This window comes from Stegodyphus dumicola, chromosome X1 (genome assembly GCF_044657685.1).
Source record: "Stegodyphus dumicola isolate Sdum_Otavi_A_Nest chromosome X1, ASM4465768v1".
Taxonomy (NCBI): Eukaryota; Metazoa; Arthropoda; class Arachnida; order Araneae; family Eresidae; genus Stegodyphus; species Stegodyphus dumicola.
Genome location: NC_140780.1, coordinates 10,831,943 through 10,841,423, shown reverse-complemented (window position 1 = coordinate 10,841,423; position 9,481 = coordinate 10,831,943). Strand labels below are relative to the sequence as shown.

The following is a 9,481-nucleotide window of genomic DNA, read 5'->3' as shown; positions in this document are numbered from 1 at the left end:
TCGAATCCTGCGAACGGGCTGGCTGCATGGGCGTTTTCGTGGTTTTCCCCATGTGTAACTTGTATACGAGCAAGTTTCCCTTAGCAAGTCCTCCCCGAAGGCATCCCTCCGTTTAGGCAGATAGCCCTCGTGGGCTTTGCCATAATTGAATAATACCAATAAACATAAGGGGAAAGGAATGTTTCCGAATGGCATGCTTTATGACGGCTATTTAAGCTGTCATATATGTTAAACTATCTTTTTCCTTTACTTTACATGAAAATATATAAAAAATATGTAAAACATTACTTCAGATATATAATGTTAAAAGTGATTAAATGGGAAGTAAATAATGGAAATAAAATGTGAAAAATGTATAACAAGAAATAACTTAAGTAAATAAAGTATTTCTAAAAGTATAATATAAAGCATATGCCGTTTAAATACTCTACAGGACATTATTAAACAATGCGTTCATATTTCGGTAAAGCATTGCCTTCTTTCCGCATACTCTGACATCAAACATGATTTAATTAATCGCATTTAATATTTCTTTTTGTACTTCATAATAGCTTTCTAGGCCGAAAGCAGCTTTCAAAGGCTTATTGCTAGGGGGTAATAGTACACTACTATTCATAATGTCAAAAAAAATCATCAACCATTGAAAAAAAATTACTTGTTGCAGCATTACCAGGCAAATGCATAATTGATTTAGCCGTTGTGGAGGAAAATAATGTTTTTGCTGATGCTACTTTCTTTCTCTCGTTTCCTTTCTGTCTCTCGTTTTTGAGGTTTCAATTTATAGCACAGTTTAATTTCTCCGATATCTTTATTGAGTACTTCATATATAACGTTTTTGTTCATAATTGTATCATTTCCGAGAATAAAACCTTTATCAAGAAAATGGTTTCTCAAAAGCTTTATGCAGTTTGGCATATCAGCGAAAACCCATATTTTGGTGCTGAACTTGGGACTGTAAAAGAAAGATTTAACTGTTGAAATTTCTAATTCTTTTCAAAGGGTTTGATTACCTCCTATGTCAAATACAATTGTTTTGACTCGAAGCCCAGACGATTCAAGTGCAAACAAAATGGAAGATAGAAGATTTCCCTTCATTTGACGATCAAAATCAAAATAAATGGGCAGTTTCCATTGCGAAATGAGTCCTCGAACCAATACAAATTGAGTCTTTTTAAAAGGACCTAATATCTGATCTAATTTTGAATCATAACAGAGTCTGAATCTGTATGAATTTCATCGGAATTTAATACGCATAATCTTACTTCGTCAGTTGCATTTTGGAAAGTTTTTTCATCAATAACGGTACATCATTTAAAATGCCAGGGATGCAACTGAATCTTGAGCGCCATCTTTTCAGTGTAGTTGCACTTGGAAGCGAAATACCCATTTTTTCTTTCCAGAAGTGGTATGACTTTACGAATAATGACCTGATTACTATGCATTTTGAAATGTCTGGAGACCTTTTAATTAGCTTTTTTTTTCAGTAATGCATTTATTTGAGTTTCGGTAAACATGTTTTGAACATACGTTTTTATTTTTCTTAGTTTTCCATTATCTTGTCTCATTTTTTTTAAATTTCTTTCCTCAGTTTCTGAACTTTTTTTAATATTAGTTTTCTATTCCTTTTAAATCTTTTTCTTTGATGGGAGATAGTTTTTAATTGCAGCTTTCTATCAGTCTGTAGAACAGAAACCTTATTCTCAAGAGCTGATAGTTTTGTGATTAAATCTTTCAGATTTTTCTGGAGCTTGGAGCAGATACAACATTGCTGAGTAATATTATTTTCAGTGAGCTTCTCATAGTTATTATTGTTATCGTTTTGAAATTCCAGACATGCCTTTTTAGGACTTAAATTCTGAATTCTTTCAAATGCACTTTGCACATGAAATTTGTTTCTTTTTTGCTGCCTTTGCTACCTTGGTGTATTCTGATAAATAACCAAGTCAGAAATACAAACAGTTGGAATAGCAGTTGACTTCAGCACCTTTTTTGTTGGTAATCCTAGCAACTTATTTTTCATATCATACTCATAATCAGATTCAGGGAAGTGATTGCTGCATATTCGAGCACACTTTGTGTTGACAATATCCGTTCTTCGACACCTATGCAACCATTCTTTCGTTAACTGAATATTTTTGTACGGAAATCTATGAAATAGCACGCTAGTTTCTTTCGTATTAAGATACGTATTACTACAGGTAGCAACGGCACACGATGCCATTTTTTCAATGATTTCTCATTAAAAGAACTTTCTAAACACAAAATACCTTTAAAAGTATCATCAGTTATAAATTTCAAGTAAAAAAACTCTTTCTCTGAAACTAACAGAGCTAAAGAAACATTCTAAGAACTAAAGATTTAATCTTTCGCACTTTTATGCTCTGGTCAGTCGACGACGGGACGAACCCAGTGACGTCACATAACATCCGGTATGCTCTCCAAGAGGGATCGTGTCGGCATCGTTCTTCTAAAATTGATGACGCAGCCCTTCTTTTTCTTTAGCCCTGAACCAAATTACCATGAAATTGCTAAATGTCGCCAACTTGACGCTAAAAATTGCGACCTAGGCCCATTAGAAATGAAACTGTCTATACAAGGTGAATCTGAACAATAAGCCAAAACTTTAGGGGGTGACAGAAGGCAGCTATACGAACATTATTCTCACATTCAAAAAATCATTGCGAATGCGACGGCTGTCAAATCCAATCTGCGCCCCTTCTTCGCTTTAAATAGCGACCTGTCAATTGACAACAAGATTTTGCTCTACAAGTTTATCATAAGGCCTGTTCTGACTTATGCATGCCCCATTTGGGGCCCATTCGCACTGACTAACAGAAAATGTGTTCAAACTTTTCAATCTAAATTGCTTCGGCAAATACTCAAAGCTCCGTGGTATATAAGTAACGAAGAGATTCATAATGATCTCAAAATTATGCCCATTAATCGCTTTATACAGTGACTTTCGGAAAACTTTTTCAAAAATATTCAACATGTTGCAAATCCTGTGCTGCATATGCTACCTGTATATGATCCTGCAATCGCCTCATCTAGGAAGAGACCGAGATCGGTTCTCAACACGGATTATGCTGCAAACCCATTTAAACGGGCAAGGTAGGCTCACCTTGACATGCATGTGAATGATTACTTCTCGTTCCTTCCCCTTTGGGCCCACTAGCGGCCGAGCGGTAAAGTCGCTGAACACTGGTAGTTCGGTCCGAGGTTCGAATCCCGCGAACGGGCTGGCTGCATGGGCGTTTTCGTGGTTTTCCCCATGTGTAACGTGTATACTAGCCAGTTTCCCTTAGAAAGTCATCCACGAAAGGCATCCCTCCCCTTAGGCAGATAGCCCTAGTGTGCTTTACCATAATTAAATACACCACTACACCACACCGTTCCTTCCCCTTCCCGCCTCTCGAGTCTTGAATGCTTAAGTCATTGACCGGAGGAACCCCTCCTGCTTCTTTAAGGAGAAGCTTTACAGTCGCAGGCGACAGAACTTAATTTTTAAATCTAAAGTCAGTTCACTATTTCTCTACTTCAAAATAGCTCTTTCAACCATTCTAAAAGGGCCTTTTACTTGCTTTTAGCACCCCCTTATGAGGTGTCAATCATTTGGCCTTAAAGACCGCATTGAATAGCGGGCGGAAACGAAACTACTCCCTCCGTCAGCTGACCAACTGACACAGCAACTTTTTCGACGCGTAAGCGCGTCCCCCCTCCCTTCTCCCTTGTTCTTCTTCCCTTGACGTTCGCAAAGAAAGATCAAGTATCAAGGAAACACCTGCTTTTATTTTCTAGTCTTTAGCAAAAATTTTGTCTAAGATGACTGCACCTATCTAATTTATTCTGGCTCCTTTTTTGGCGCAAAATTAGACCTTCTGAGTTTTTATATTTGTTTTCAGTGTGAAGGCACTTATTCTTAAAAGCTTTTTTCGGCTTAACAAAATTTTTACCGTATTAGAAAATTCCTCCTTTTTATGATGGCATTTTATTCTTCAGATGATGTGGAGGTAAAGGCGTTTATGCCTAAGAACTCCGTAACACGAACTTCCTTGATCCTTGAGCATTATTCGTCATGGAATGAATGATCGGAACTCAAAGGGCGAGCCAGCTAGGTAGCATTGTAAGTAAACGGTATAAAAAGGGTCGGTTCTCACACCCAACGGCATTTTTTACCGTGGATTACCGAGAGGATTGCTAATTATACCAATCAAGAAATTTCCAGAGCGACAGATGGTCAAGGTGGTCCCATGGCTTGGCCACCAAGATCACCGGATCTCTCGTGTTGGGCCGTTTTCCTTTTGGATCATATGAAAAGCCGAATCTCCGAGTCCCCGATTGAAACCAATATGGATCTAGTTGCCAGGATACCCGTTGTTGCCGGCGATATTCCTGAAATGCCTAATGTCTTCGCAAATGTGCGTCAATGCCCCTATCCCGCAGCCTGCATTACAGCTTGTAAAGCATGCATTACAGCTGGCGGAATGTCTTTTGATCAATTTCTGTTAATAAAATGTTTTCTGAAGTATCTATTTTCATTCTTATGTTAATTCTTTAAATGTGACAAGGAAAAACTACCCTTTCTCACCGCTTGCCTTCCGACCATACATTTAATGACGAATATTATTCGTATAGCTCTTCTATCACGCCCTTAAGTTTTGCCCTCTTGTTCAGATTCACCCTGTATATCGCCTTCTCATAGAGCTATTTTCACAATTCCAAATTCCAAAACTGTTGTAGTTGCCCTCAGATTTAAGAAATCATCAGTTCTGTGTAACAAATAAATAAAATAAATACGTAAATACAAAATATGTCGCCACAAATCAGACTAACACACAAAATAAACCGCAAGATTATCTTCTGAAGCAATAAATAAATAAATTAAGAATAATACAACAGTACAGACAATCGAAAATACAATCAAAAGGATTTTAAATATCTTTGGTTCGTAAGTGCTGTGGAAGGTAGATTAGGTCACTGAACAAGATTTTGACAAACTTCTAACGCTGAATGGTTAAAAGTGCAGATGTGCATATACAACAGAAATACCTAAAGAAATGCAAAAATGAATAAAAATAAAAATACACAAAATAAAAGACAAGGAAATAAATTCCACAAAAGGAATTAATGTGTAGACGCAACAATGTTATTGGGTTGTTGGGGAAAGTAATTTCCTTTTTTTTCCCCAACAGTGGACTTAATTGTATTTTTAGCAGCTTAACTCCACACTTACGCTGCATAATCATTAAGTATTTTGATCCCGCTGATATAGGAAGGCTTGTTTGTGAAAATGTTCGACTGATTTTACGCAGTAGTTTTTGGTTGGTGCCCTTTCAGATACGGAAAGTGAAAAGCATCACTTTCGGCATGTTTTACCTTTTTACTATCCAAAAGTTTAAAATGCTGTTCAAGCGAGGAAACAATTATCCGATCTTTATAGAGAAAATGTATTGACAGAACGACAGTGCCAAACTGGTTGATAAAATTTCGATCCGGCAATTTTGATCTTGAAGATGCACCCCATTCTGAAAGGCCAATTAAGCTGATGAAGACGCAATAAAGGCATTATCGTATTTGACGGCATATAAGACGCCCTTTTTTTTCCTAAATTTGGTCTCAAAAAAGTTACCTGCGTCTTATACGTGAAGGACACAGGTTAACTTTCAATACTGAATGCTATTTTTAGCCCGGATAAAGGTCTAGACGCACATAACGTTTTCTACATCTACACGTGTGTGGCCTTCTAAATAAGGGTGCGTCTTGTATGCCAGTGCGTCTTATATGCCGTCAAATAAGGTAATTGATGAAAACCGGCGAATAACAACTCGTGAGATCGCGGAGAGATTAAATTTATCAATTCAATCGTTCATGGTCATTTGACGTGAATAGTTTTAATCTCAAAGCTCGACATATGGATTCCTCGTGTTCTTAAGCTCTTAGCCATACACATTATTTTTCTTGCCTGAACAGCCTACTTACCTTTTCAAAAGTAAAAATAAAATATGCCCTTTCGATTGCAAAAAAGTAAAATATATAAAGAAATAAAATTAAAATACATAAATAAATAATATATATATACATATATAAATATAAATATAACAAAAAATGCTGCTTTTCACTTTCCATATTTGAAAGAGCACCAACCAAAAATCATTGCCTAGAATCAATCGAACTTTTACACAAACAAGCCTGGCTCTATCAGCTTTCAAAATACATACTGACTATGCGGCTTAAGTGTGAGGTCGGCTATGAAAAATACAATTAAGCCTTTTGTTGCGAAAAAACGACATTTCTTTCCTAATAACCCAATAGTTATTCAAAGTACAGTGGTGAGGGGGCGTCTTACTGCTAGTAATTAAGCAAGGTGCAATAAAAAACAGAGGAATTTAATGAATAAGGTAGAGCAATGATTACATAATAAAAATGGCAGACAATGCAGAGTAAAACCTTTGTATATACAAAGACTGAAATGGATGAATTGGATGTTGGCCGTACTTATCTTTCAGCTCCATTATTCTGAAACCGTTATTTTGCCAGTTATTTCACCAATTTCAATCTAGCGCAGTTTAATGTGAAACTCTCTTAACGAAAATGCTTTTCATTTTTTCTTTCAAAGCTCTAACACTCTTCTCAGGTGATTCGATTAATATACTCACATATGATTAACTGTTTCATATATGGCTCCAAAATATTACATACATAGTAGAATAGCATATAAGGAGTTAAACAAATTCTCAACGAAAGTGACGGTAATTTTCTTAGATAATTACCGATTCTGTAAACAAGTTGGCAGGCTTTTAATTTCATTCGGGTAAGATCTTTGTGGATGATGTACTGATATCAGCATAATCTGAACATCCTACTTCCTTTAGACTAAGTTCAAATAAAGCCGTTATTGCTTAACACGAAGTACTCATTTTTTATAATGAATTAGTTGGCATATATTATGTTCCTCGAACACGATTTATGACAAAGTGTGCGAAATAGCAAACTCAGCTTAAACTCTTTGTTACTTAATGAAACTGATGCAAAAAACATTTTGGTACTAATTTAAATACTTAACGTTGAAATACTCGTAGAATTTAAGTGAAGGTATGGAAATACTTGGTGCAAAAAATATAACTGAAATAACTACTCGCCGAGACAGCTGAAGCATAGTCGTATGAATAATTCAACCTTTTCCGGAGTAGAAAACGAAATAAATACTTTCTTTTCCAATTTTGGCCGAGGCATACTGTTCCAGTCCGAACGAGACTGCACCAGTTACCGAGAGAAATGTCTTTGAAATAGAATTCTTAGTCTTTTAAAAATATACCTTTCCTGTCCCATTGATCTCAAAAAGTTTCTGCCAGTCATTATAGTTGAGGTATTTTGTTGAGTTTCCGCGAAGTTCCAGTAACGCTATATGCGAGATCCGAAAGTATCAAAAAGTTTCATTTTTTACTTCAAAGATTTTGATAAATTCCTTTAACGTTTGGGCTTTTCTAAAGAGAAAAAAATGTGTGAAGTATATTTCGTAAAAATGCTGAATACCAAAAAATTCTTTATTTTATAAGTTTCAAGGAGAATTAGGAATTCTTGAAACAAAATAATACAGAAAAATTTAAACTATGCTATTTGGTACTATTTACATCATTAACATTTATGTTCTTTGTTATTTTATTAATCAATTTGCAAGTCAGTATATTAATTATTGGTGAAAGTTAACAATATATGTGCTACAAATTAATTAGGATGTCGCATATATATATATATAAGATATAATAAAATACGTTGTTTGCGCTAAGAAATGATTAGCGACCTTAAAATTGACTATTCTAAATTTAGGGTTCTCCCTCTGAGTTCATCTATTCTCCCAAATTCGAGATCTTTCCATGTTACATAACGCTGTTTGAAAAAGGGAACTAAAATCTAAAATTAACCAATCGCAGCTTAGCTGTACTTATGCACCTACGTAGTATAAATACCTCTTTGCGAGCAATTACGTCACTCCTTTTCTAAACTTTTGCCTTGAAAACATCTCGGCGCTGCTATGCTTACTTGTTTAAGATAACATCGCACCTTTTTATCTGTGTATATAAATACTATTGTCATTGCTTATGACAGGTGTTCGCAAAGTGTGTGCCCCGTGTGCCATGAAAAGTGAACTGGATCGCCTCTTTTTACGGAATCTAAGCTAAAATCATGGAGGTAGGAAGTTAGATGGAGTGGCTCTAAACCGGTTTCCCCATACCTTGCTTTGAAGCACTGGCGATCCCTTCTTTGGTGACCAAAGCATTGGGTAATTTTACCACTGAGTTCAATGAGCTGCCCTCAGTAATAGTGTAGTGTCCACAGTAATAGTAATAAATTGTGTTTTCATTGTTTATCAAGTGTTGCCGCCAACCACTCCAAATCCACGAACCCGTATAACATGCAACATTATGAAATGTATGATTCGTAATAAATAATATTCGCAAGTCGCAAATTCACAAAATCCTTAAGTTCTGCTACACAGAGAAAACAAAGACAAACTGGGTCGTGGATTGATAACGAAATTTTGGAATGCCAGACATTTCTTTAGTTCTTTTGCATATAATTATATACTTCTTCCTTCATCAATAATAAATAAAACTGACTTAATTGAACAGATAAGTTCAAGCATAAGATAACACAAGATCTCAGCAACGTCTGGATTTATAGCCTTTTCAAACATTTCCCGGTCGATTTATTCAGCATTGCGGACCAGCAAAACGTAAAAATCAACTTGCATCCCCCGTAAATGGATTCGAATCACGGATCGTACAATTTCTAGTTGAACCTGATAACCACTTACACTACGAGAGGCGGCATCGAGGAATGGGATAATTTCTTACAACATAATTTTTGTGAAATTTCTAATTCTGCATTTTTCTTCATATTTTAAAATTTCTGTGTGTACCCACGGACACATATACATACACATACGCACACTAGGCCGAAAAAAGGGGGGACAGTTTGTAGAGTCATTAGGTTAATTAGAAGCAGAAAAGTATGCAACCGCCTTCGCCGGGAATCGAACCACGGACCTCTGGAATACTGGTCCAGCGTGCTACCGTTACACCACGAAGGCACGCTAGGAAAATGGGAGAAATACCTTATAAGTTCTATATCTCCCATTCTACTGGGCCGATTGACGAAATTCAAATTACATTTTCCATGTCTCGAAAGCGCGACTTAGGATATGTATTGGATTTATATATACCATTGTTCTAATATAGGTAGTTTGACACAAAATCGGAATTCTTCTGAAATGACATGCCAATTGTTTTCCCATGTTTCGATTCTACAACTTATAAGGTATTTCTCCCACTTCCCCAGCGTGCCTTCGCGGTGTAGTGGTTCTGCACACCGAGTCGGTATTTCAGAGGTCCGTGGTTCGAATCCCGGCGAAGGCGGTTGCATATTTTTCATCTTTTCTGCTTCCAGTTAACGTAATGACTCTACAAGTGGAGCCCGAACT

The 9,481-nt window shown here is 36.4% G+C and overlaps 1 non-coding gene across 1 annotated transcript; it reads right to left on the bottom strand.

The window, feature by feature from the left end:
• Positions 1 to 9,019: 9,019 nt before the first annotated feature.
• On the bottom strand, positions 9,020 to 9,091 carry TRNAT-AGU (transfer RNA threonine (anticodon AGU)). The gene has a single exon. It is a non-coding gene; the product is annotated as a tRNA-Thr (tRNA).
• Between the last annotated feature and the right edge of the window lie 390 nt (positions 9,092 to 9,481).